Raw genomic sequence first — 27,840 nt, 5'->3', positions numbered from 1 at the left:
TAATCTCCGGGGGGAGTTGGTTCCAGAGGGTCGGGGCCGCCACAGAGAAGGCTCTTCCCCTGGGCCCTGCCAAATGACATTGTTTTGTTGATGGGACCCGGAGAAGGCCCACTCTGTGGGACCTAACCGGTCGCTGGGATTCGTGTACTAGATATAGATTATGTAAAGAGATATCATAGAGATGTTTACTTTTCTGTATTGATCTAAAGAATAATCAACTTTTCTTTTCTGTATTAAGATGACTTCAATACTGAGCGGAGCAATTGCAGCTCCTTTTTATGTTATATTTTGTCTATTTTATGTTTGTCTGTCTTGTAATGTCTTATTACTTTGAAAATAATAAAAATATTTTTTAAAAAAAAAGAAAAGAGGTTTTCTTGTGGATCGGAGTGGGATGTGGTTTTGTGTCTTGTGTGCATCCCATGGATGTGGCTTCTCTTGTTTGCCCGGCCCAGTTTTCGGCAGGTGCATTGGAATTCTGAAATGGACATAACAAAAGAAGTACCCTTAACATATAGTAATCAGCAATGGCTGGACCCAGTGGTCTTGCTACAAGGAAGCATGAAGAGACTGAATGAAGAAAGCAGCATCACACCATTGCCCTGCAAGCCCTGCCTCTTTTGCACATGTTTTGTGACATTGCACATGTATATTACCTGCCCTATTATATTTTATTTATTTTGTCCAATACAAAATGAATACATGTAGTAATATATATCAAAGAAAGGATAGAAAAGAAGATATGAAAATAAAATGCATCAATGGAGAAAAGAAGAAAAGATATATGAATGGAAGAAAATAACATAAAATATATAGGAGAGACAATTGGACAGAGTCGGCCTTCTCCAGGTCCCATCAGCCAGACAATGTCAGTTGGCAGGGCCAAGGGGAAGAGCCTTCTCTGTGGGGCCCCAGCTCTGGAATCAGTTTCCCCCAGAGATTTGCATTGCCCCCACTCTTCTTGCCTTTCGCAAGAGTCTTAAGACTCACTTATGTCGCCAGGCTTGGGGAGATTAGATCTTGGCCCCCTTGCCAATGAATGTTATGTATGGCTGAGTCTGAATGTGTATGACTGATTTTTAAAATATTGAGGATTTTAGCCTAGTTATTTAGTTTAATCAATAGGTTTTGCCATTATATTTTATTGTTTTTATTATATGTTGTAAGCTGCCCCAAGTCTTCAGAGAGGGGCGGCAAATAAATGGATGGGTGGGCGGACGGACGGACGGACGGACGAACGAACAAACAAACAAACAAACAAAGAGAAGAATTTGTGTTGCTGTTGTGTTGCAACAGCACAACACTGCTTTCCGTGTTTTGTTTCTTCGTTGCTTATTTGACCCCTATGACAATCGTTAAGTGTTGTACCACATGATTCTTGACAAATGTATCTTTTTCTTTTATGTACGCTGAGAGCATATGCACCAAGACAAATTCCTTGTGTGTCCAATCACATTTGACCAATAAAAATTCTATTCTATTCTATTCTATTGATAAAAGCACCATTTTTGATGAAAGCTCCTCCAACCTGAAGAGATTCTTGGCTCGATTCTTTGGTGGCTATGTCCTTCTATGACTTGGGCTGGTCCTGGAAAAAGTTCAGCAGAATCAAATCTGGCAAATACTAGGAGGCATCTTGAAATCCTAGACTATTACAATATTGGAAAGTTGGGAAAAAAATCTTGGAATAAGATAATGGCAGCTACTCTTGCCAAGCAAACAACATGTAACCAAGATTCAAGCTGAAAAAAATGGAATGCCCACTAGATGGCAGCAGAGAGGTACAGATAATCAAACTCTGGTGCCACCTGGTGGTTGTCTGGCATTTTCCACCTGGATCTGGTAGTCCTAGTTTTTGATAATCATTTTAGATTCGATTAGAGTTCTTTATTGGTCAAGTGTGATTGGACACACAAGGAATTTATCTTTGGTACATATTATTATTTATCATTATTATTTATTAGATTTGTATGCTGCCCCTCTCTGAAGACATATGCTCTCAGTGTACATAAAAAGACAAGATACATTTGTCAAGAATCATAAGGTACAACACTTAATGATAGTCATAAGGTACAAATAAGCAATCAAATCATATTTGGAAACAATCAATATAAACCATAGGGATACAAGCAACAAGTTACAGTCATATAGTCATAAGTGGGAGGTGATGGGTGATAGGAAAGATGAGAAGATTAATAGTAATATTAATGCAGATTTAGTTAATAGTTTGATAGTATTGAGGGAATTATTTGTTTAGTAGAGTGATGGTGTTCGGGAAAAACTGTCCTGGTGTGTAGTTGTTCTGGTGTGCTCTATAGTATCATTTTGAGGTAGGAGTTGAAACAATTTATGTCCAGGATGCAACATAAATTGCATATCAAGCAGATCATTTTGGAATGATCTATCTCCATGCAACATGTCAAGAACTGTTCATAAATTAAATGAATGCAGCTGTACGTTCAACAATTTTGAAGAGGCAATATGTTTTAATGAATACTGATTTTATTACATTCAGAATCACTGTTACCAAAGTGTTATCTGCTGTAAATATTTTCTCAAATGCTGATTTTAAAAAAATATGTTTTAAAATTTATTTTAATAGAATCTTTTAAGAATTCCTGAAACCAGTAGAAAAATAGTTATGGGAGTTCAATAAATAGTGCATTCCAGAGTCAGTGTCATTTTTCTGGGAAGATTTTTTTTAAAAATTATCAGCTAGATTGATACGTGGGTGTGAAGTTACATGGCGAACTCTGATTGGTGTTATGAAATAATTAGACACCTGTTTAATGTCTTCCCCCACCCCCCTGTGGCTCTAGACCAACTGCAATTAAGGCCCTGTGTAAATCATGAAAAATAAGAAACAAATTAGATGCATTGGATTATGGTCAGAGAAAATGAGATTTCATGCCTTGTCGCAAAGAAAGAGAATGATCATATGATGGTAACACTGTGTGGATAATTTTGACTTCTCAGATAATTGCCTCCCTTTAGGCCTTCTGTCATTACCAAGACAAACTGTGTCTGTGGAGAAAGATTTGGAGTCAACTGAGCCAAAATGCAACAGGATTTGCAAGGTTGGAAATCCCCATGTAATGAGTATGGATAGAATTCCAAGCAATCCGTCGTCACACTTTCCCTACAATAGATATAACAAATTGCCTTTCTCCAATAATTTTATTTATTTATTTATTTGTTTGTTTGTTTATTCCAATACACAATACATATTGAAGAGAATAGACATGAAGTATTATATATAAAGAGAAGATATAAAAATAGAGAAGATATATTCTATTCTTCTATTCTTTCATTGATATATTCTATTCCTATATCTTCTTTTCTATTATTTCTTAGATATATTTTACTATGAGTATCTCCTCTATAACCTTCATCATGTATTTTACTATGTGTATATTGATATATACCCACTAAAACCCTCACTGTGTATTGGACAAAATAAATAAATAAATAAATAAATAAAAAGATATTTGATCTATGAGATAAGGAGAGACAATTGGACAGGGGACGAAAGGCAGGCGAGTACACTTACCGTGTTTCCCCGATAGTAAGACCCCCCCGATTGTAAGACATATGGGGGGTTTCAGGGGGGTCGGCTTATATAAGCCATACCCCGAAAGTAAGACATATGTCTTACTTTCGGGGAAACACGGTACTAAAAGCGAGGGAGCAGTTCGCAGCGCCCTGGCGGCGGTTCCCTCCGCTTTGACGGCGCTGGTCCGCTCGCTCGTCCCCGCAACGACCTGTTTCCCCGACACGCGTCTGGAGGGGAGGAGCCGCTCTGCGCAGTTGGGCAGGTCCACCTGCCTGCCGGAAAGGAGGCGGGCGAAGGAGGGCGCAGCTCCGGCCGCCCGCTCGGCTCGCTTCTACAACTTCGGACCAGCGCCGTCCTTCGCCTCGCATTTCCGGGTTGGCGAGCCTGGATTGTTTTTCCTGCGAGCGCTGGTCCCCGCTAAGCCTTCTGCGCCTGACTCTGCGAGGCGAGAGGGAAGAAGGAGAAGCGCTTCTTCTTCCCTCTCGCCTCGCCGAGTGAGGCTTCGGACCAGCGCCGTCCTTCACCTCGCATTTCCGGGTTGGCGAGCCTGGATTGTTTTTCCTGCGAGCGCTGGTCCCCGCTAAGCCTTCTGCGCCTGACTCTGCGAGGCGAGAGGGAAGAAGGAGAAGCGCTTCTTCTTCCCTCTCGCCTCGCCGAGTGAGGCTTCGGACCAGCGCCGTCCTTCGCCTCGCATTTCCGGGTTGGCGAGCCTGGATTGTTTTTCCTGCGAGCGCTGGTCCCCGCTAAGCCGCAGAAGGCTTAGCGGGGACCAGCGCTCGCAGGAAAAACAATCCAGGCTCGCCAACCCGGAAATGAGAGGCGAAGGACGGCGCTGGTCCGAAGCCTCACTCGGCGAGGCGAGAGGGAAGAAGGAGAAGCGCTTCTCCTTCTTCCCTCTCGCCTCGCAGAGTCAGGCGCAGAAGGCTTAGCGGGGACCAGCGCTCGCAGGAAAAACAATCCAGGCTCGCCAACCCGGAAATGCGAGGCGAAGGACGGCGCTGGTCCGAAGTTGTAGAAGCGAGCCGAGCGGGGCGGCCGGAGCTGCGCCCTCCTTCGCCCGTCTCCTTTCCGGCAGGCAGGTGGGGCTGCCCAACTGCGCAGAGCGGCTCCTCCCCTCCAGACGCGTGTCGGGGAAGCGGGTCGGTTGCGGGAACGAGCGAGCGGACCAGCGCCGTCAAAGCGGAGGGAACCGAGCAGATCAGCTGCTGGGCGGCCTCCCTGGGTCTTCCCGACTTCACCCTGTCAATTTGGTTAGTGGAGGCGGGAAACGGCAGGGGAGGGGGGTATGTAAGACATACCCCGAAAGTAAGACCTAGTGGGGCTTTTGCGGGTAAAAAGATAGTAAGACACTGTCTTACTATCGGGGAAACACGGTATGTACGCCCCGTACTGACCTCTTAGGAACCTGGAGAGGTCAATCGTGGATAGTCTAAGGGAGAAATGTTGGGGGTTAGGGATTGACACCACTGAGTCCGGTAATGAGTTCCACGCTTCGACAACTCGGTTGCTAAAGTCATATTTTTTACAGTCAATCTTGGAGCGATTAATATTAAGTTTGAATTTGTTGCGTGCTCTTGTGTTGTTGCAGTTGAAGCTGAAGTAGTCGTTGACAGGCAGGACGTTGCAGCATATGAATTTGTGGGCAATAACTAGATCGTGTTTTAGGCGTTGTAGTTCTAAGCTTTCTAGACCTAGGATTGATAGTCTGCTTTCGTAGGGCATTCTGTTTCGAGTGGAGGAGTGAAGGGGTCTTCTGGTGAAATATCTTTTGGAAGCATTTGTCTGTTAACCTCAATTAGATGGACCTTATCTGGGTTGCAAATGGAGTATGATATGGGTAGAGCACCCACAAAAATCACAGGGACACCCAAATGATCCACGAGCAGAGACTTCATCATGCAACCACTAAACATAGGCGTTGTAACGTCTGAAGGGAGTCCACAAGTCACAGGATTTCTATGACAGTGTTGCCATCTGGCCCTGTGCCTCTTCTTGTCTTCCCTTGTTGATACCCTTTGGTGACATGACCTGCTATTGACTCACTGCCACCTTACTGCCATTGGTTCCAAATAGCTCCATAGTTTCATGCAAGGATCTTTCCAAAAGCTACCTAGAAAGGCCATATGTTGAACCTGAGATTTACTCTATGCTACCTTCTACCAAAGGTTTGAAAATTCAACCCTGAGTGGGACCTTCTGCTGTTTGCATGTCTTCAAGGCTACATGAACAACCATCCTCCAGGCCTTGAGTCAATGTGTTGACATAATCGCAATGCCTCCATGGCCAAGCTTTAATGTGCTTCAGCACTGAGACCACTGAATGGTCTGCACTTACAGATTTAGTGCAGGACAATTTCAGGGTAGCAATTGATGGATTCTCCAGTTTCCTTTCCTCTCCTACTCAATGTCACCTGCTGAATGGAAAAAACAACCAACAATTTGCACGTCTTTAAGTAGCCTAGCTGACAGATTGCTGGAGCAACTTGATGGTTTTGGTATTTTTTAACTGTACTGTGAATGGAGAGGAAAAAATAAATAAAAATCTTGGGGGGGAAAGAAGAACGTTTCTACTTAAGAACCTGGTCACGGAACGAATTAAGTTCTTAAGTAGAGGTACCACTGTATACACTTCCTGAAATCATTCATCAACCGCTTTAGTAGCTAACTGTTCCCCTCTCCTGAAATAAGATCCGTCTTTTTGCTCAATTCCTATATTAGTCACAGTGCTGTGGTCACAACTCTTCTTCTATTCCTCCTCACTTTCTCATCTCTAAGAAATGTTATTTTATGGGGTGCCCCCAAAGTTGGCCCAGTCGTTTCAACCCACTGTCACGCAGGTGGCCAGAGGAACCGAGTTATCGATGGGCCGTGCAGGTGGCAGGGGAATAAAGTCAACCTGATGGGATGCAGCATTTTTTGAAAAAAAGGAGAAACGTCGCTTGGTTGCAGAGCCGGGGAGGGAATTTCAACACCTCTGGCGAGGCGACGCATGAGAGAGAAGGCCTGGCGTAGGAAGGTTAGCCGCCGGTTGCTTACATAGTCTCACTCGGTCGCCACCAAACAAGCCTGCTTGTATGAGCTTGTTAGCTACGGGGACCCCATCTGATGGCCACGTCATTTAAAGGATGATTAATACTAAGTGGCTCTGACAGGGTAAACTTTGCTTCGTTTCACATATTCTGGGCATTCGATAGCATCTGCTTCAGCACAATGGAGTGTTATCTGGATATCTATCGCACTTTCCTTTGGAAAGCTGAATAGCCATTTAGCACGGCTGAGAAAGAGCCCAGATTGCAGAAGGATAAGCATGTCTCCATTTAGAAAGTGGTATATGTTTGTGTGTGTGTTAAAAAACAAGCCGTCGAGTGGGATTTCATAGTATGGTCTCTCCAATTTTCTTTCTTTTCTTTTTTTTAACTTTGTTGATTTTCTTAAAATTCACGCACAGACTTACAAACATTTAACACATAATAGGGGTGACATTTACCCCTCTCATCTTTGAAGATTCATTTTTAATACAGAAAAAGAATATATTCATAATTCATTAATCTAAATGAAAAGAAGAATATTGTTCAAACATTCTAATAATATAAAAGTTAAGGTAATATGTTGTGGTTAGCTCTGGCCCAGCTCCTGCCCCAAGGACTGTGGATGTGGGGGAGACATCCACATGCTGCAGGCCCATTTTGCCCCCGGTGGAATCTGATGATGAAGGCTCCTCTGACCAAGAAGACATGAGTGACAGGGAGGAGGAGAGTGTGGCAGACAGCTCAGAAGGAGATCAATTATCTAGCTCCTCCTTGGATTCAGAACAAGAGTTAATGATACAGCCACGCATGCAGAGAGCGATGCATAGGCAGCAACAACTGAGAGATTATTATCAAAGAAAATGAGGCCACCTGTGGTTGGGTGGGGCTGTGGTAATTAGTGAGGCTGCTATAAAGAGCAGCCTGTGGGTTTGGCCATTGTGGAGGATTATCTGATCGTGTTTCATGGCTGTTTTACTGACTTTTTGTGTGCTGATTTTTCCCCGTTGTGAAACTAAACCAGGGCAAAGTGTGTTTCACTTTGTGAAAAAAGAAGGACTGAATTGCCTCACAGCTGCAAGCTAAGTATCACAGAACTGATAAGGGACTTGTACAAATTACCAGTTTGGTTGGAGACGAGTGCTCTTTGCTATACCAAAAGAGGGCTTGGTTTAAGTGAATTTTCATTATAAGGAACATTGTTTTGAATTTTCAAACGTGTGTGTGTCTGAAATCGTCTCTGTGCATTTGTGGGAGGATTCTATCAGAGAGCTCGACAGAACATAATAAAAAATATAAAATATAAAATCATTTTAGTATATTCATACATTTCTCATATTGTACAATTTTTGTTTTTCTTTTTATCTATCCACTTATAAACTTTATTCCAAACAGTATAAAATTCAGATTCTTCTTGGTCTTTCAGCCTTCTTGTCATCATATCCATCTCGGCACAATCTAAAATTTTCTTTATTACCTCTTCTTTTGGGGGGATATTTTCCCCCTTCCAATTTTGTGCATTGGTCTCTCCAATTTTCACCCAGCTGGAAAAAACCTTTCACAGTGGCCAAGATACGAGGGTTGCCCAGAAAGTAATGCACCACATTTTTTTTCTCAGCCTACAGTAATGGTACAAATGCGAAAATTTAGATATACATTATTTAAATTGTCAGCAGTGTGTGTGTAAATTTTGCATTTCTTCAGACAGATAGTGTAGCTGCAGCAGTGTTTCGAAATGGCCTCTGTAAGTGATGTACGTTACAAGCAGCGTGTGTCGTCATTGAATTTCTCACTGCAGAGAAAGAAACTGTTGGGAACATTCACAAATGTTTGTGTACAGTTTATGGAGAATCTGCAGTTGACAGAAGTACGGTTAGTCGCTGGGCACAGAGGGTGAGACCATTAGAAGATGGTGTGGCAGAGCAGAAACGGCTTCGTGACCAGAACAAGGAGTGGTACCAACAGGGCATACACACCTTTGTGTCTCGCTGGGGGAAGGCCATAGAACGGGATGGAGATTACATGGAAAAATAGGGAGTGTAGAAGAAACATCATTCTTCCTTGTGTGAAAGTTTCATTGAGTTCAATAAATAATTGTTGAAGAAAAAAAATGTGGTGCATTACTTTCTGGGCGATCCTCATATGTCATATGGATATGCAATCAGGCGGGCTCTTGATCAGGTTTGGGGCAGAGGATGAGAAGTGCCAAAAACCCCTATGACCTTCAAGGAATTGTGCCCCGCTTGATCAAAGATGAGATGTAAGGGAAAGTGGAAAGTATTTGCATTTCTCTACCTACTTCCCAATCCTCTTCTTCAGGAAGAAAAGCCAACAGCAAGTCATATAAGCCAAACAGGGTGAAATGCTCCCAGTTTGCTTATACCCGTTGGGTTGTCAGAGAGCTGGTCACGAAAGGAGCTTGAGACTCTCCCACCTGCTTGGATGATGCCATTTGGGCTATTTTACCCTCTGTGCATGCACAGAACGCTTTGCACATGTGCAGAGGGTAAAAGAACCCAAATGGTGGTATCTGGGTGGGTGGGAGGAGCTCATGCTCCCTTTGCGACTGGCTCTCTGATGACCGACTCAGTAACATTTCACCCCTGCAGCCTAATCAAGGAACCATCAAGACCACTCCCACCAGCACTGACAAGGCCAATCACTTTGTATAAAAACAAAGCAAATCCTACCCCCTTCCATCACTGCTGATGTTACCGAGTTGGGTAAGGAAACATCTGCAAGAAAACAACCCATCTTGGAAAGCATCAAGGACTCACTCAGAGTTAATCCCTACAACTGGTCTATATGCACTGAAGTCAAGGTAATTATTATTGAATCCAATTTGTGCCACTACGGTTGCTATTCCATGAAAAAAGAAGCCCTTGGGAGTCTCGAGCTCTCTGGTAGAATCCTCCTGAAAATTCACAGATACAAATTTCAGACACACACACCTTTGAAAATTCAAAACAATGTTCTTTATACCGAAAATTCAAATAAACTAAGCATTCTTTTTGTATAGCACAGAGCACTCGTCTCCAAACAAACTGGTAATTTGTACAAGTCCCTTATCAGTTCTGAGATACTTAGCTTGCAGCTGTGAGACAATTCATAGTCCTTCTTCTTTCACAAAGTGAAACACACTTTGCTCTGGTTTAGTTTCAAAGCGGGGGAAAATCAGCACACAAAGGTCAAAGTCAGCAAGGCAGGCACGAAACACAACGATCAGATAATCCTCCACAATGGCCAAACCCACAGGCTGCTATTTATAGCAGCCTCACTAATTACCACAGCCCCACCCAACCACAGGTGGCCTTATTTTCTTTGATAATAATCTCTCAGTTGTTGCTGCCTATGCATCGCTCTCCTCATGCGTGGCTGTATCATTAACTCTTGTTCTGAATCCAAGGAGGAGCTAGATAATTGATCTCCTTCTGAGCTGTCTGCCACACTCTCCTCCTCCCTGTCACTCATGTCTTCTTGGTCAGAGGAGCCTTCATCAGCAGATTCCACTGGAAGCAAAACAGGCCTGTGGCATGTGGATGTCTCCCACACACAGCTAACCACAACAGGAGTGTTAGTGCATTTGCAGTTAGATGCTTATTATTATTATTATTATTATTATTATTATTATTATTATTATTTTATTTATTAGATTTGTATGCCGCCCCTCATCGCAGAGACGTAAGTTCCCCACACATTTTATGAAAGCTGCAGCTACAACCAGGATGTTCTAATCTAGTCATTTCCAGCGCTTCTAAACATCAAGGTGTGATAATATAGTGGTTGTCAATTGGGAGACGGGACTCCTTTGGGGGTGGTATGACCGTTTCACAGGGGTTGCCTAAGACCATGGAAAAAGACAAATTTCTCATGGGATTAGGAACTAGAGCTTGTATTCTTGCGCCTTGGAATATATTTTTACAATCGACCAGTCAGGCGTTTACAGAGGGGTGTCCCTCTGACCTTCCTGCCAATCAGCTTAAAGCTCTACTGGGAGAATTGTTGCCAAACTTATGGTTGGGGGTCACCACAACATGAGGAACTGTATTAAGGGGCCATGGCATTAGAAAGGTTGAGAACCACTGTGATAATAGTATTGGACTAGTAAATTAAGCCGTAGGCAATGATGAAGTAAACTTTATTTTCAAACAAGATTGTTATTTTTAAATGTTTTGTTAAAGACCAGTTTCACGGCATTATACAGATGTAATTAATTTTATTTATTAAATTAATTTATTCATTAAATTAAATTTATTTAATAGTTTATTAAATGTATTAAATTAAAATTATTAAATTTGCCGCCCATCTCGTACAGAAACAACTCTGGGCGGGAATCAGATAACCAAAATAATAAATTCAAGAAGGTGTCTGTTCCATAACATTTAACATTCCTGAGGTGATGGCTTTCCAACAATAGCTGTGTCACAGGGCATGAACTCAGGATTTGGATTTTGTTTAATGTTAATGTAGGAATACAAATGACATGTAAGGGCCTGCAAAACTAACTGAACGATTTCTAGTTTTCAGGAATCCTGTCATTGTTTCAAAAAACACTTGCTCCATTCTGGCTCCTCATAAGATGTGCTGAAATCACCAGATCATCCTCTGTGATATTGCCTCGGTGGTGCAGTAGTTAGAGTGCAGCCATACCTTCTTGGAGGCACGGTGGCGCAGTGGTTTGACTGCAGTACTGCAGGCTACCTCTGCTGATCACCAGCTGCCAGCAATTTGGCAGATCGAATCTCAGTAGTCTCAAGGTTGACTCAGCCTTCCATCCTTCCAAGGTCGGTAAAATGAAAACCCAGATTGTTGGGGACGATATGCTTACTCTCTGTAAACTGCTTAGAGTGGGCTGTAAAGCACTGTAAAGTGGTATATAAGTCTAAATTGTTGCAAAAAGCCCCAAACCATGCACCGACAGCCCCTCGACCACTCTCACAACAACTTTGGAAGGCCCACCAGCAACACCAAAATGAGCGGTCCTTCACTGGGAGGGGGGACTACAAAAGATATACAGTGATACCTCGTCTTACAAACCCCTTGTCATACAAACTTTTCGAAATATAAACCCGGGGTTTAAGATTTTTTTGCCTCTTCTTCCAAACTTTTTTCACCTTACAAACCCAAGCCGCCGCCACTGGGATGCCCCGCTTCCAGACTTCTGTTGCCAGCAAAGCGCCCGTTTTTGCACTGCTGGGATTCCCCTGAGGTTCCCCTCCATGGGAAACCCCACCTCTGGACTTCCGTGTTTTTGCGATGCTGCAGTTTTTGGATGCTGCAGGGAAATCCCAGCAGTGCAAAAACAGGTGCTTTGCTGGCAATGGAAGTCCAGAGGTGGGGTTTCCCAGCGAGGGGAGCCTCAGCGAAATCACAGCATCACAAAAACATGGAAGTCCGGAGGTGGGGTTTTGAGGAATTCCATGTTTTTGTGATGCTGCAATTTCGCTGAGGCTCCCCTCGCTGGGAAACCCCACATCTGGACTTCCATTGCCAGCAAAGCACCCGTTTTTGCACTGCTGGGATTCCCCTGCTGAGATTCCCCTGCAGCATCGCAAAAACACGGAAGTCCAGAGGTGGGGTTTCCCAGCGAGGAGAGCCTCAGGGAAATCCCAGCAGCGCAAAAACGGGCGCTTTGGCTGGCAAAAGGTGTGAGTTTTGGGCTTACACGCATTAATCGCTTTTCCATTTATTCCTATGGGAAACATTGTTTTGTCTAACAAACTTTTCACCTTACAAACCTTGTCCCAGAACGAATTAAGTTCATAAGACAAGGTATCACTGTATAATAAGAATTAATTTGATCCCTATCCCAAAGGCGCTTTTTAGAAAGCAAGTGGGTTTTGTTTTTTCCTTAGAAGACTTTTCACTTCTCATGCGAGAAGCTTCTTCAGGTCTGACTGAATGGTGGCGGATGGAAGGATTTACATTCCTTGCAGTCATCTGGTCCTTAGCACTATTTCTGAGAGTCACTGAGGTCACTTAGAGGTTGCCCTCGGGTTCACCTGAATAGTGCGAACGGGTGTGGAATATCTTGGAACTACTGAAAGGACTGTCTGGTTCACCTTTCAGCAGTTCCGAGAAGTTTCCACACCCATATATTTAATTTTATTCATCAACCAGGCCCTCCAACCAGAAGCATCTATTTGGATGGAGAACAGCACCCTATAAGCACATGTAGAACACGGCCTTATATGTACATGTATTGTTTATTTAAGATGAAGCCATTTACAAGGGCAAAATGACAGTGTGAGAAGGTTTACGTGGCCCTTCCCCAGATTTCACCTGCGAGGAGCACCATGACCTCGTCTGAATCGCTAAATCTGTTTACAATTGTCATCAGCAGATTGATTCTATCCTCAACGCTTGGAAGGGGAACCGCTTCACGTTACTACAGGCACAATCCTCTCCCATCCCCGAGGCTGGAAAGCATGTGTGGTGCTGAGGAGGCATTCTCCCGCATGCTTGTCTTCGATGACAAATACAATTTAATCTCCCGTCTTGCGGTATAATTGTCAGAAAGCTTTCAAAACGATGTACTTTTAATTCAGGCAATAATTCGGAGTGAATCAGGGTGCTGGACTAGCTGTCAGCTTTTTACCGCCTGAACTAAAACGAAAATAAAAAGATGGTGGCAGGTGGAGATGAGGGCGGGTGTGTGCGCGTGAATTATCTTGTAGGCCTTGCATTAAACTTAAGGAAGTGGTTTCTTAGTGAAGACAGCTTTGGGGTGGCATAACAGCAACTGTTAAAAGATGGGTTTACATGGAAATGGAACAAAGCAAGAAGTATCAAGTTAAATTAAATCTCAACGAGGCAATGACAAGTCAACAGTTTAAAATGCCTTCACCTCAGCAACTGGAAGAAAAGGTCCAGGTGTGAGGATAAAAGGGAAGAATTAATATATATATATATCTTGGAAAATATTATTACCCTCAGTGACAACGGTTGCAAAAAAATGGGTGACATTAACTGACAGGTGGAATACAAAGTAAAATAATGCAGGGAACTGCTGAGCTTGTAAGGATATATTTACGAAACAGTGGTGGGAGGATGTAATTAGTGATTTAAGTATCTTTTTTTCCCTTTTGCCTCCCCAGGGAGGCAAAGGCTGACACCTTTTCACCTACCAGGTATTTGGCAGTCAGAAGCTGTGGGGGTGAGGCAGGGATTATTTTTTGATGTTGCAGCTATTCAGTTTTAATTCCACCTTTTAATCTGTCATGTTCAAAATGCCCCCCCCCCTGAATATATGGACTTCCTTTCTTTGGTTGCTTTTATGTAATCATTTAGACCTCTCATTCCATCCACCTTTTCTCTGCTTCATTTGCAACAAACCACAGCCACTAATTTTCTTCTTGTATTACCACAATTCAGCTTTGATTTTAAAACTTGTACATATTTGGTGCTGGTTTCTTTTTCGCGTAACCGTGCAGAATATTATTTGTTTCTAAAGCACCCAAATATTTATAACTGTCTTCCACTGTCAATATTTTTGATGTTATTTTTGACCCCATTGCCCAGTAATCGCACACTACTAACCAGAGCATACAAAACTTCCACCAGACCAATCCTTGAATACAGCTCATCTGTCTGGAACCCACACTGCATTTCAGACATAAACACTTTAGAAAATGTCCAGAGATACTTTACCAGAAGAGCCCCCCTTCCTCCACTCGCCACAGAATATCCTATGCAACTAGACTTACAACCCTAGGTTTAGAAAGCTTAGAACTACGTCGCCTTAAATACGACTTAAGCATAGCCCATAAAATCATCTGCTACAACGTCCTTCCTGTCAATGATTACTTCAACTTCAACCACAACAACACACGAGCACACAACCGATACAAACTTAAAGTAAACCACTCTAAACTCAACTGCAGGAAGTAAGATTTTAGTAATCGAGTAGTTGATACATTACTAGACTCACTACCAGACTCTGTAGTATGATCACCCAACCCCCAAAACCTTTCCCTTTGACTATCCACTGCTGACCTCTCCTGATTCTTAAGAGGTCAGTAAGGGGCGTGCATATGTGCACAAGCATGCCTTCCGTCCCCTGTCCTAATGTTTCTCTTTTACTAGTATCATGTATATAAATATTGTTATATCTTTGTATACCACCAATACATACTTGACAAAACAAACAAATATATAAAATAGTATCATTCTATAGTTCAGTTCCAACTAAATGTCCAATTTTGTCATTTTTATCTCAACCATATCCAATCCAGATTTTGATGTCATCATTGAAGAGTTGAACTGTCTGTAAAAGTTACTGTATTTCTCAAGTCTAGATGATTCTGAAAATCGTTTTAAATAAACCAAGCTACAGTACTTGGATAAGCAGCAAAACATTTCAAACCAAAAAAGAAAAGAAGTACAGTTTCCACGACTCATCTTCCACTATTTTGCCCACCTATATCCTGCTAAAAGATTCTATCCAAGCCTTTTCTGCAGAGGATCTTATAAGTTTCGAAAGTCTATACTGATTTTTTGGATTGCATCAAATTGTCTCGTTCCATACACTGATAGGAACTTTAAATCTCCACAGATTATGTCCACTACAAAGTGACCATTTGAAGATAACAATAGCAGTAGGACAAGGAGACTTATAACTGCAGCTATCACAGTGTCCAAAAGATCACAGGATGGTGATTTGGGTGCCAGCTCACAATTATGAAGAAGAAGTGTCCTGTGTCCAGATGCGGTGGAACAACTGTTTTGTTGTTGTTTTTGTTGTTGTTCTTAGACCGGTGATTATGGTACATGATTTAAGTCCAAAGACGGGCTACAAGAATGGTGGAAGGTCTTAAGCATAAAACATATCAGGAAAGACTTAATGAACTCAATCTGTATAGTCTGGAGGACAGAAGGAAAAGGGGGGACATGATCGAAACATTTAAATATGTTAAAGGGTTAAATAAGGTTCAGGAGGGAAGTGTTTTTAATAGGAAAGTGAACACAAGAACAAGGGGACACAATCTGAAGTTAGTTGGGGGAAAGATCAAAAGCAACGTGAGAAAATATGATTTCACTGAAAGAGTAGTAGATCCTTGGAACAAACTTCCAGCAGACGTGGTTGGTAAATCCACAGTAACTGAATTTAAACATGCCTGGGATAAACATATATCCATTGTAAGATAAAATACAGGAAATAGTATAAGGGCAGACTAGATGGACCATGAGGTCTTCTTCTGCCGTCAGTCTTCTATGTTTCTATGTTTCTATGAATGAATGAATGAATGAATGAATGAATGAATGAATGAATGAATGAATGAATGAATGAATGAATGAATGAATGAACATACATACATACATCTAGAATGGCCTCGCCTGGCCCAACATAACTAAGGGTGCTGATCTGACCTAAAAGGCTATATTTTAACAAGAGAGAAGGGGTGGGGAGATAGGTTTGCAAAACACCTTGAATGTGCATCTAAGTATCCCTGGGATACCAGATCTTGAAGATACAAAGCTGATCCTTATCCCTTCAGTGACAACAGTGGCCCCACCCATCCAGAGGATTGCATGCGAGCCAAGCCAGTCCTTTTTGTTCTTTTAAGGGCCCACTCTGAAAATAAATTGCTGGGTGGGTCGGGTGACAGCTTTCCAGACAAAAGCAGCGGGTTTATTTCTGACCATTAATTTGATATTCCTCCCTTTAACCTGCAATATGATATGTCACTCTAGCTTGTTAACAATGGCTTCTACAATCCCAGTGTGAGCTAAGGGGCCTGTCACAAGGGGTTTCTCCCACCCGTCCAATTTGCTACTTTGGAAAACCTGCATTCTTGGGTACAACTGAGTACAGTGATACCTCATCTTACAAACCCCTCGTCATACAAACTTTTAGAGATACAAACCCGGGGTTTAATATTTTTTTTGCCTCTTCTTCACCTTACAAACCCAAGCCTCCGCCACTAGGATGCCCTGCCTCCGGACTTCTGTTACCAGCGAAGTGCCCGTTTTTGCGCTGCTGGGATTCCCCTGAGGCTCCCCTCCATGGGAAACACAACCTCCGGACTTCCGTGTTTTTGCGATGCTGCAGGGGAATCCCAGCAGCAATAAAACGGCACTTCGCTGGCAACGAAAGTCCGGAGGGGGGGTTTCTCAGCGAGGGGAGCCTCAGCAAAATCGCAGCATCACAAAAACACGGAAGTCCAGAGGTGGGGTTTCAAGGACATCTGTGTTTTTGCGATGCTGCAATTTGGCTGAGGCTCCCCTCACTGGGAAACCCCACCTCCGGACTTCCATTGCCAGCAAAGCGCCCATTTTTGTGCTGCTGGGATTCCACTGCTGGGATGCCCCTGCAGCATTACAAAAACACGGAAGTCCGGAGGTGGGGTTTCCCATGGAGGGGAGCCTCAAGGAATCCCAGCAGTGCAAAAATGGGCACTTCGGCTGGCAAAAGGGGTGAGTTTTGGGCTTGCACGCATTAATCGCTTTTCCATTGATTCCTATGGGAAACATTGTTTCGTCTTACAAACCTCGTCCCGGAACCAATTAAGTCTATAGTGGGTTGCTGCCTGTGCAGTAGCAAACTGCGTTCCGGTAGCATCCGCCAGATTGCGCAACTTGCACACAACCACTCCAGTGGCAATCCTATGGGTGCAGTGAAGGGCTACAAAAAAATTTTACTACCACACTGTGGGCATTTTTTTATTTTGAGGGTGTGGCTTGCCGGCCAAGTGACCAGGTGGGAGTGGCTTGACGCTCATGTTACCGGGGGTGGCTTAAAAGTCATGTGGCTGGCTTAAAGGTGGTCAACTTGACGCCACTCACATCAAGGGTTTGGGTTAGGGTGCCTGGCCTCTAATCGCCTCAAAAAAATACAATTCCCCTATCTATTTACTATTACTGAACATCCAAAGTATACTATTTAATTCTATGTATGCCATATGTGTACATACATATTACCCACAGGCACACAAAAATATACATTATCTACTATATAAACTGTATGTGTATGTACACAGACAGTTTTTCTAAAATTATACACATTCAACCTCATTTACTGTGATAGGAAAAACATACCCAGATTCCAGAAGGAAAAAAAGGAAAAAATTCAAAACTTTGCTACCGGTACTGCGTACCTGACTGTACCTGTAGGAGCCCATCACTGTATGGGTGCCGCCACCTTTTCTTTGTATCTTTTGCCCTTTGTGCGCATGTGCAGAAGCAAAATCTCATGAGGGGATGCGCATGCATGTGAGATTATTTAATTGTTTTTAAATTGTTGGGGTTTTAGATATGTTTTATTTTAATATTAGATTTGTCTCACCGTTATATTGTTTTTGTATTACTGTTGTGAGCCGCCCTGAGTCTTCGGAGAGGGGCGGCATACAAATCTAAATAATAATAATAATAATAATAATAATAATAATAATAATAATAATAATTTTGGTGGATTTTTTGCTTCTGTGCATGCACGGAATCAAAAAAATCGCTGAAATCTCATAGGCATGGGAAAAATGAAAAGTTGAGTCAACCTTGAGCTGTAAGCAGTAATGGGTAGCCAAAATTTTTACTGCCAAACTGTGGGTGTGATTTATTTTGTGGGTGTGGCTTGATGGTCAGGTGACTGGATGGGAGTGGCTTGCAAGATTTTGGTGTGTTTTTGCTTCCTACGCGTGCGCAGAAACAAAAACACATGGGGGACCTGTATACATAGTGCACACGGATGCAACACAACCGCCAGAGAATGCGAAAAAGCAGACAAACGTACTAAAAGTATTATTTTAATTTAAATTCCTTAACCAGTAAGCAAATGATTATGGTTGAGCATTCAAAGTCATCCAAGGAGATGATTCAGGCCCTAGAAAAAGCATTGAGAAATACCAATGCAGATGGATTCTTGAGATTATTGTAAGTAAAGATTGCAGTTTTTGTAAGTAAAGATTGCAGTTTATTTCATCTTTATGAAGGAGTGATCATTCATGGCTAACAAATGGGGTTCTAAGCCATACAATTGATTTCTTGCCATGCTGAATCCGTTGCAAACTAAGCCCGCTGAACTCTGCTAATACTAATAATATTAATAGCAACCAAATACCCAACAATCTTCTCCTGCCAAAAGCCACCCACCCACCAACGCCCTCCCTTTAACCAGTTATGCCACCCGATAGAAGAGAATATTTGTAGCTCATGGTTGAAATGAGCTGAAATGATATTTCAGCTTATTTTCAGTGTCATTTAGCAACAACATTTCAACTTATATACTGCTTCATAGCACTTTACAGCACTCTCTAAGTCAGTGTTTCCCAACCTTGGCAACTTGAAGATATTTGGACTTCAACTCCCAGAATTCCCCAACCAGCAAATGCTGGCTGGGGAATTCTGGGAGTTGAAGTCCAGATATCTTCAAGTTGCTAAGGTTGGGAAACACTGCTCTAAGTAGTGGACAGGGTCAGCTTATTGTCCCCAACAATCTGGGTCCTCATTTTATCGACCTTGGAAAAATGAAAAGTTGAGTCAACCTTGAGCTGTAAGCAGTAACAGGCAGCCAAAACTTTTACTGCCACACTGTGGGTGTGTTTTTCTTTTGTGGGTGTGGCTTGATGGTCATGTGACTGGGTGGTGAGTGGCTTGCCGGCCATGTGACCAGGTGGGAGTGGCTTGAACGATCATCATCAACAATCAACAAGTGAACTGTTAAGTTCTTGAATTACAACCTCACCAGGGTCTCTCTCTGGGCTGACAATTTGCTTCGTGTTTCCCGCGCTCTGCTTCCTGGGTCACCCCTGCCTCAGGCTGGGTAGCTAGGCGAACGGGTGCCAATCAGCTGTTGAGAAAAGAGTGGGGAGGAAATGGGCCCCCTGCACCTCCTTCTGGTGCTGGTCTCCCTGCCGCTTTCCGAGGAGGAGGAAGAGGATGGGAGGGGGGGATGGTCATCTGGATCTGGGCACACAGCTTCATTTCCACTCCGTCCTGCCTGCTGCCCATCCCTGGCTCCTTTATCTTTGTTATTAGATGATCAAGGCCTCCTTTATCTTTGTTATTAGATGATCAAGGCCTCCTTTATCTTTGTTATTAGCTGATCAAGAACAAAAGGTTTTCTCATATTCACACACACACACACCCCGCTTTTGATTACATTTGTTATCTTTGTCAACTTTCTTGATATGAGCAGTTTTACCCATATCGCATCTCAGACATTAACACCCTTGAAAATGTCCAAAGATACTTCACCAGAAGAGCCCTTCACTCCTCCATTCGAAATAGAATACCCTACGAGACTAGACTTTCAATCCTGGGCCTAGAAAGTTTAGAACTAAGACGCCTTAAACATGATCTAAGTATTGCCCACAAGATCATATGCTGCAACGTCCTGCCTGTCGGCGACTACTTCAACTTCAACCACAACAACACAAGAGCACACAACAGATTTAAACTTAATATTAACCCCTCCAAACTTGACTGTAAAAAATATGACTTCAGTAACCGAGTTGTCGAAGCGTGGAACTCATTACCGGACTCCATAGTGTCATCCACAAACCCCCAACACTTTACTCTTAGCGTATCTATGGTTGACCTATCCAGATTCCTAAGAGGTCAGTAAGGGGCGAGTACAAGTGCACTAGAGTGCCTTCCGTCCCCTGTCCTATTGCTCTCCTATATCTCCTATACCTTTCTTCTATTCCTATATCTCTTCTTCTGTTCTTTCATTGATATGTTCTATTACTATATCTTCTTTTCTATTCTTTCTTAGATATATTTTACTATGAGTATCTCCTCCACAACCTTCATCATGTATTTTACTATGCGTATATAGATATATACCCATTAAAACCCTCATTGTGTATTGGACAAAATAAATAAATAAATCAGCAATTTTCTCAAATGTACGCAACATGTTTGAGTTGATTTTTTCCCCATCAGCGAATGAAGGATTCTACGTTTTGTTCCTGTCCATGAGACAATTGCAGGAATGTGCCATTTCATTCCCAGGGAAATCCCTGGAGATTTCTTTTACATCTATGCTAAATGAGCATAACATTCTTTGGAACACTGGCTCTAGTTTTTAGGCTAAGGATGATCCCAACTTTGCAATTTGCCTTAAAGTGCCACATATGCATGCCTCAAGGGATCATATTTCCAAATATCATTTTTCTCATGACACATATGGTTAAGTTGTTCTACCATTTCTTTTTCTGTGAGCTCCCACCAAAAAAAATATGTGTTGCTTGCCTTTACTGTGACGATGTATTCATTTCTTCATTTCTGTCACATAAGGAAAAATATTTTTTGATGGATAGGCTGTTATATGTTCAGTGTGGAAATTCAGTACTCTACTGGATCTGCTTAGTCTTGCTCTCTGCATGTGCTTATTGCTGTCTGTCCAACAATGAGATATATTTTCTTTTATGTACACTGAGAGCATATGCACAAAGACAAATTCCTTGTGTGTCCAATCACACTTGGCCAATAAAGAATTCTGTTCTGTTCTGTTCTATTCTATTCTATTCTATATATGACCCAATAAGATACCATCTAGATTCGGCCATGAGATATACTGAGAGATATGTATGGCCTTTACCAAGGTTTTGTAATTATTTTTTAAATTGTTCTTTTGAATATTGTTTTTATTTGTTGTAACTCACCCAGAGTCTCACTTAACAATGATCCAAAAATGGCTTGAAGTTCTATATATTAGCCATAACCAGATTATACCCTGAGAAACTGAAAATAAATACATGTCATTAAATAGTCTCCTAAAGCAGTGTTTCCCAACCTTTTTTGAGCCACGGCACATTTTTTACATTTACAAAATCCTGGGGCACACCACCAACCCAAATGACACAAAATGACACCCCAAGACATTCTCCTCTCTTTTTCCATCCCTGTCTCCTCCCCACCCTTGGGTGTGTGTGTGTGTGTGTATACACTCTTGAACCATTTCCAAAAACAGGTGAGGGCTGGGTTTTTTCTCTCTCTTATTCTTTGGCTTTTTATCATATGCTTTAAATCAAGAGTCACTTCTCTCTCTCTTTTGTTTCTCTCTCTTTCTTCTCATTCTCTGTCTCAATCATTTTCTCATTTCTCTTTTTTCCTCCCCTTTTTGTTCATTTCTCTCTCTCTCTCTCCCTTCTCCTTTTCTCTCTCTCTCTCTTGCTTTCTTTCTCTCTCACTCTTGCTTTCTCTCTCTTTCGCTTTTCTTTCTCTCTTGCTTTCTCTCTCACACACACTCTCTTTCTCTCTCTCTCTCTTTCTCTCTCACTCTCTCTCTCAGCAAAACCTGAGCTTCCTTCTTCGCGGCACACCTGACCATGTCTCGCGGCACACTAGTGTGCCACGGCACACTGGTTGAAAAACACTGTCCTAAAGAACAATTGGAAAGATATTACACTACAACACTCTTAAAAAACCCCTATTTCAACCGTTTCCTGAAAAACTGGTAAAAACTCAACTTTTCATTGCGTTTGTTATGAGACCTGTAAATTTCTAACAGTGCCCTCTGGATATTTTGAAATGTTCAAAATAGAACTACAGTGGTACCTCTACCTAAGAGTGTCTCTACTTAGGAACTTTTCTAGATAAGAACCGGGTGTTCAAGATTTTATTGCCTCTTCTCAAGAACCATTTTCCACTTACAAACCCGAGCCTCTGAAACTGTAACCAGAGAGGCAGGAAGAAGCCTCTGTGGGGCCTCTTTAGGAATCTCCTGGGAGAAAACAGGGCCGGAAAAGGCAGGGAGAGGGCTGGAAAAGGCAGAGAGAAGCCTCCGTGGGGCCTCTCTAGGAATCTCCTGGGAGGAAACAGGGCCAGAAAAGGCAGGGAGAAGCCTCCATGGGGCCTCTCTAGGGATATTCTGGGAGGAAACAAGGCCTCTGCCCTCCCTGTGGTTTCCCCAATCGCATGCATTATTTAGTTTTACATTGATTCTAATGGGAAAAATTTCTATGGGAAAAAATGCTTGTTCTTACAAACCTTTCTACTTAAGAACCTGGTCATGGAACGAATTAAGTTCATAAGCAGAGGTACCACTGTACTTATATTCAGAACAGATATTGCAACACTACAGATGTAAAACATCATTGGATTATTCTAGACCAGTGATGGCGAACCTATGGCACGGGTGCCACAGGTGGCACATGGAGCCATAAATGCTGGCACCCAAGCTGTTTCCCTAGCTCAGCTCCAACATGCATGTCTGTGCCGGCCAGCTGATTTTTGGCTTGCACAGAGGCTCTGTGAGTGCATTTTTGGCTTCCAGAGGGCCTCTGGGGGAATGGGGGAGGCCGTTTTTACCGTCCCCCGCCTCCAGGGAAGCCTTTGGCAGTCCAATCTCCCTTTGAAAGTCTCAAGTGTTGGAGTGCTCACAACCTCCACAGGCAAGCAGTTCCACTGGTTGATCACTCTCACCGTCGAAAGTTCCTCCTTATTTCGAGGTTGAATCTCTCTTTGGTCAGCTTCCATCCATTATTCCTTGTCTGGCCTTCAGAAACCATTTCCATGGTTTCCATGATGGTAATTATTTTGTTACAATTAAACAACCTTTAAAGGTTTTGTTATTAAATAAGCATTTATGATTTTGTCATAATTACATACGTATTTATAATTTTGGTCATATTAAATAGGTGTATTTCATATCAATAAAATGGAAGTTCTCTGATCCACAGGGCTCAGAATTATGAATTAAAGTCTGTGGGGTTTAAAATAATGACCTTGGTGGTCCCTAAGGTCCAAAAGGTTGAGGACCCCTGGACAGGGGTGGGCTACTGCCCATTTCGGGGGGGGGGACACAGTGGGGTAGCAAAAATGGAGCCCCACCCCAGAGCACCCAACGTGCACTGAAAGATGTTGAAAGAAAATGTAGGGCGTCCTGCATAAGCCACAGTGTGGTAGTAAAAAAATTGGTAGACCCTTCACCGACTAGAAGACTTCCAAGGTCCCTTCCAACTCTGCTATTTTATTCTATTTGCATCTCAGCAACAGTTCAGCTCATGAATATACACCAAATTTTGTTAATAGTAATGGAACTTGATAATCATGAGAAATCTATTGATTTCAGAGAGATCAACGTGATATAGTTTAGCAGTTGAATAACTACCAAGGAGTGATACTGTGGTATAATGGCATTAGTCAATGACTAATAGTTGATATATCTCTTGCTGTTTAGGAAAACAATGTCGCTTGGCGGGACCCAGAGGAAGAGCCTTCTCTGTGGTGGCCCTGACCCTCTGGAACCAACTCCCCCCAGAGATTAGAATTGCCCCCACCCTCCTTGCCTTTCGTAAGCTGCTTAAAACCCACCTCTGTCGCCAGGCATGGGGGAACTAAGATACACTTTCCCCCTAGGCATTTACAATTTTATGTATGGTATGTTTGTATGTATGACTGGTTTTTTATATAATGGGTTTTTAACTGTTTTTTAGTATTGGATTTTGTTATATACTGTTTTACTGCTGTTGTTAGCCGCCCCGAGTCTGCGGAGAGGGGCGGCATACAAATCCAATAAATTAATAATAATAATAATAATAACAACAACAACAACAATAATAATAAAAAGAAAAACACAATCAGTAGAGTTGCCAGAGATTTTCTGCCACCATAATTTTTCGGACGGCCAAAATTTTTCTGGTGGGAAGCTAGGCCTTTGAACTTTGTCCCTTCTCTGAACTATTTTTCTGGTTGGCCTGTTAGAGCTTACTTTAAGTCTTTATTGGGATACAAAATTGTTGCCAACTGTGACACAGTGCATGTAGTGAAAGTGCTAAAGATTACTGGAGCCTTCCAGGCTGACTACTCAGTTGCCACCAAGGAGGATAAAGATGTGGCAGACTTGCTGAGTGATTTCCAATTGTCCGTGTAGATGTGTTTTAACCAACGGGCTCAAAAATTATCAATGCAGCATTTTGCAGAGTGTGTTTTTATGTGTGTTGTAACCGAGTGCAGTCACACTGGTGCAAAGCTTTCACATTCACTGTGATAATGCAAACGTCTCTTCCACGTGCTTTGATTTTGAGGTCTAAGAGGAAATAAACATCAACATAGATGATTTAAGACATTATTATTATTATTTTGTCTTATGTCTTTTTTTAGACTCTGCTACATTGTTTATAGTAAAAACAGTGCAAGATGTTTTGCCTTATTAAAAAGAACAAGAAAAGAAACAAATAAATCAAGGGTGGTTTTTTTCCCCATCAAACACTTGGCCTGGGATAATGCCAAATGTTTTGGACGAGCAAAGCAGAAATGAGAGCAATTAGCTTTGAATAAGCACAGTAAGCCTCATTTAATAGAGTGTGGCGTAATTTCTTTAGTAGAAAGGCTATTACCAATAGCCAGAAACCTTGAACCGCTGGAATAAAACTTTTTTTTTTGGCTATGAATGCGGAACCCTCATTAAAAAGAGAGAGGGGGTGGAAAAGAAATGTGACTACAACTGTGTAAGAAAAATCTAATTGAGTTATTTGGTATGGAAGGAAAGGGGTTGGGAAGAGAGCAGATTTATTTCTCTATTATAAAAGTCACAGCTTTTTTGCTCTATAATAAAAGTCACAGCATCTCACTTTTTTCTATTTTTTTTATTTTTCTCTACCATTACAAGCACACAACACATCACGTATACCTTCATTATAGAATAATAATCCTATATTATCTCTAACAAACAGTAACCTAAATTTACAAAATGATTTTAAATTATAATGCTTAGTCTGTCCCAATGCTGGCTGGGGAATTCTGGGAGTTGAAGTCCAGATATCTTCAAGTTGCCAAGGTTGGGAAACACTGCGTTAGAGGACTATCTATGGATGATAGAAATCTATTGATAGAAATCTATTGTACTACTCTGGCCAGTCTTTGGAAGGAAGCATTTAATCTAATCTACCATTTAATTTAATGCATATCCGTCAGATTACAGCAGTGGGATCTGCCGCAGAGGTCAGAAAAGTCAAAATAGCATTCATGACTGTGCAATCACAGCTCCATCCTTTTGTGTGTGTATGTGCATTGTGGGTTCTTTGACATCCCTCCTTGCCTCGATGCTACTGGACTATTAACTATGTTTCACAGCATGAAATGTCGTGACTTGACTCAAAATAAATCCTGGTTTATTTGGACACCGCTTTAAATCCAAGCAAAGTTGAACAGGAGCAACATTTACAAACAGGATTCACTTGACTTTTCATGCTGGCTCTGGAATTCTGAGAGTTGAAGTTGACATGCCTTAAAGTTGCTTAGTTTGGAAAATATTGGGCTAACCACTTAAATTAGGGAGAAATTATCAGTCCTCGCTACTTTTGTTCTTCAATCGCTGCAATAATAGTCATGGAACGATAGCATTTCAATGTGCTTCTCATCCTCATGAGTTTTGTGTTTTTGACGTGACTCTGGGAGTGGGGATCGGAAGGGGGAGAGAACAAATGAAACAATTAGAAAGGGAACTGTTTTTTCATAAGAGATATTACAGCTGTGTGATAAAGGTATACGGCGCCATCTTGTGGCTTTTCAACAATTATCCTCTGCAAATGGAAAGGAGAGATGTGATTTGAGGCGTGGGGGTGGGATGCATCTAATTTGAATGTAACATTTAGCATTGAAAGTCAAACAAGAATATCATTTAAAATTTGTTAACTGTTTCATTATTGGTTATACAAAAGTAGTCTAGTGCTTAGGCCTATAAGCACAGTTAGTCTGTTTGCAGCTAAAAGAGAAATAGTATTTTAGATCCTGCTTTTTATGAGCCCTGAAACAGAACGAGGAAAGGATAATGGCTCCATCCAATTTGGAGTCTGGCCATACTCAAAACTGGGCTGTCATCATGGTTACTAATATATTAATCCTATAGCAATAAAGCCTTTGAACCCGACAATAAGCTGCCTATCTTTCATTTATTTAAAAAAAAACATTATAAAATGCAATCAAGTCAGAATCGAAAAACAACTCTATATACTGCTGAGAAGGAAGCAAGAATTTACACCAAATGCCATTGCAACACCATGACCCTATATGGCGTCGTGGGCTCTTCTTCTGATTTTATAAATTAATCTTAAAGATCGGGGGGAGTGCTTGCAGAATATACATATTAATGTGTTCTGTCCCAGCACCAAGCCCCCCAAGAATCAGATGCACACCAGTAATAACAGGTTTACTATGTACAAAAGTCTTATGCAGTTGAGTCTTTTTGCAAAGAAAGTAAATTCTAGCAAAAACTTCTCTGCTCTGATTATAAAGTCTTAGCAGCTGGCCAGAGTCCCAGGAATAGATAAATGCAACAACTAATTACTGGATTGTAGTAGGTTTTCTTATCATCGACTTACAGAATTCGGCTGGAAGACAGGAGTTCATCAAGGAAGCCAAGAATGTAGTCCTTTTAAAACACAAGCCGAAAATACAGGAACGGAAACTAGATTTCTAAGATGAATGACATTATTCTATGCACCAGAGCAGTGTTTCCCAACCTTTTTTGAGCCACGGCACATTATTCATATTTTCAAAATCCTGGGGAACACTGAACGGGGGGGGGGGGGCGGGGGGGCCGCGCGGGGGGGGGGGGTTAAAGAAAAGTTTGGACAAAAAAAATCTCTTCCTCCATTTCACTCTATTTCTCCCTCCCTCTTTCTCTCTTTCTTCCTTCCTTTCTTTCTCTCTCTCCATCCCTCTTTCTTTCTTTCTCTCTTTTTTGCTCTTTCTCTCTCCCTCCTTCCCTCCCTCTATGTCTTTCTCTCTCCCTTACTCTCTCTGCCTCTCTTGCTATCTTTCATTCTCTCTCTTTCTATCTCTCTTGCTATGTCTTTCTTTCTCTCTCTCTTTCTCTCTCTCTCTGTCTCTCTTTCTATCTCTTTCTCTCTCTCTTTCTCTGTCTCTCTTGCTATCTCTTTCTTTCTCTCTCTCTGTCTCTTTCTCTCTCTTTCTCTATCCCTTTCTCTCTCTTTCTCTGTCTCTCTGTCTCTCTTGCTATCTCTTTCTCTCTCTCTTGCTATCTCTTTCTTTTTCTCTCTTTCTTGCTATGTCTCTCTTTCTCTCTCTCTCTGTCTGCCTCCCTCTTTCCTTTCTATCTCTCCCTCCCTCTTTCCTTTCTATCCCTCCCTCTTTCCTCCCACCCTCTTTCCTTTCTATCTCTTTTCTTTCTATCTCTCCCTCCCTCTTTCCTTTTTATCTTTCTCTCCGTCCCTCAGCGGCGGCAAAGAAGAAGGAAGGCACGCTGCACTCGCCCTCTGACTTCCCTCCCTCACTGCTGAAGGGACGAGCGTGAGGGTTTTTTTGCCTTTTTTTTCCTTCCCCCACCTCACGGGAAAGAGAGAGAGAGAAAGAGCAG

Source organism: Erythrolamprus reginae, chromosome 2 (genome assembly GCF_031021105.1).
Source record: "Erythrolamprus reginae isolate rEryReg1 chromosome 2, rEryReg1.hap1, whole genome shotgun sequence".
NCBI classification, from domain to species: Eukaryota; Metazoa; Chordata; class Lepidosauria; order Squamata; family Dipsadidae; genus Erythrolamprus; species Erythrolamprus reginae.
This window is presented reverse-complemented; position numbering follows the sequence as displayed.